Source organism: Panthera uncia, chromosome F2, assembly GCF_023721935.1.
Source record: "Panthera uncia isolate 11264 chromosome F2, Puncia_PCG_1.0, whole genome shotgun sequence".
Taxonomy (NCBI): Eukaryota; Metazoa; Chordata; class Mammalia; order Carnivora; family Felidae; genus Panthera; species Panthera uncia.
This window is the reverse complement of record NC_064812.1, coordinates 59,636,273-59,638,323: the sequence shown is the minus strand read 5'-3', so window position 1 is coordinate 59,638,323 and position 2,051 is coordinate 59,636,273.

The following is a 2,051-nucleotide window of genomic DNA, read 5'->3' as shown; positions in this document are numbered from 1 at the left end:
CATGTGCAATGGACTGTGATTATTAGTTATCAACAATATTGTAGAGAAAATCATTGCGTCCCCTTTTTTACTCATGCCAGATCACACTTAAAAGAAGAAACGTGTGAATGGGGTAATGTTCACGAACCGCCATTAACAACTCAGGGTGCCGAGCACTCAAGTTTCTATTGTTACCGTCTCCTTAGATGAGATACTTCATCAGGGGCTTGTTCGCACTGAAAGAGGGAAGGCAGCATCCCATTTGCCATGAGTTTGCTCCGTGGATCAGGTCAGCACTGTAATCACATACAGGAAAGTCCAGCTCACTGCGGGCATTCCCAGCGCTGGTCTTAAGGAATAGCTTCATTTGTGTTGGAAATTCTCTAAAAAAGGAAACGACACCGACGTCTGAGACCATTATAACATTTGAGGCATTTGGAGTGGAAGCAATGCTTCCTAACACTGTGGGGGGTAGAGACAGATATTCTCAGTTTGTCCAGGTCCTCCCAGCCAGCCCAGGGCACTCTCAAACCAGCCTAGAGAAATCCATGCTACTGTCATGACCCATTTATTGGTTTCAAGACTAAGGAAAGTCTTACTTACATTTAATTTTATTCTCATGTGTTATAATTTAAACCCATTTCTATTTTTGTTTGGTACTGGCCTTCTAAGCTTGTCCATCTCTAAGTTTAATAAACCTAATTCATTGAACTTTTTTGTAGGAATCTTCAATTCCCTAGTCCAGGCCCAGTTAAATTAGTTCTGTGGCTCTTCCGTGAATGCTGTCCAAATTCTCTTTCCTGTCTTTAGCTGTGGAGTTTGGAAGGGGATAGAGGTTAATGCAAGTCTAGGACGATAAGATTGCTACATGTTGTACTTCTTCACCCCAGTATCACATTCTTATATAATACCACGTTGACCATGACTGTTGTTCTCCCTGAATGAGAACCCTCCCCTAGTCAGACCTACATACTAGCGTTGATCATGTCAGTAATCGCCTAAGTTACTTTTCCTGCCGATTATCAATCTATGCCACCTGCCTCGACATTCAGGCTGACCTTGTGGTCTCTTTTCTGTCATCTGGCCCATTCAGGCCAACGTTCAGGGCCCCTGAGCTCAAGCCTGACACCCAGGGTACCACTTCTTTCCCTTAGCTATAACTGCTTTGTGCCCTCCTCCCCACCGCCACCCCCCTGCCAACCTTTCAACCAGTCCAATGATAATCATATTGAGTGGAACCTAGGAATCAAAAGTTTTAAAGCCGGCAAAGATAAATCCCAACTATTGTTTCCCGCCTTGGTCTAACGGGTCTGCTGCTCTGTCACAAAAGATTAGATTAGCTTGACAGGATTGAACTGCATAAAGCTAGGCTGGGGTGTGTGTGTGTGTGTGTGTGTGTGTGTGGCGTAAGTATCCTGTTTCCTTGAAAGGCTATAGCTTTCATATTTTTCCCAAGTAAAAAAAAAAAAAAAAAAAAGCCAAATGTCATTTTCAAAGTTTTCTTTTCCAACTGGCAGAAATAATTCTAAATTGGTGTTGATCTGAATCTTGGAAATTCGCTTTTGCCTCCAATAAGATTTAAAGTCAGTGGGATTTGGGGGAGGAAGGTAGTTCTTTCCACGCCAAATTTATTGCCTGTGTCTGATTAAAAAGAGGAGGGAAAGCAAGGCTGGGATGGGTCAGAGAGGCCGGGATGCGGGGCCAGTGGGGGTGGGGCAGGACTGGGCGTCTGCCCACAGTTTAGCAAGTACGCCAGGCATCTACTAAGCCTAAGGACCAATCCCGGGGACACAAGGAGCTTGTAGTTGACTCACAAGTTCAGAAAACCAGTAACTATGTGAGTATGACACAAATGAAGCCTCCAAGTGTGACAAGTCCTCAGCAAGGTGGCAATTGAGAGAAGCCTGGAAGACTGGGGACTCAGCAGATGGAGATGAGACTGGGAGCTTGGATTTTCCAAGAAAAGGTCAGGAACGGCCCAGAGGTTGAAAAGGAAAAATTAGGGGCGCCTGGGTGGCGCAGTCGGTTAAGCGTCCGACTTCAGCCAGGTCACGATCTCGCGGTCCGTGAGT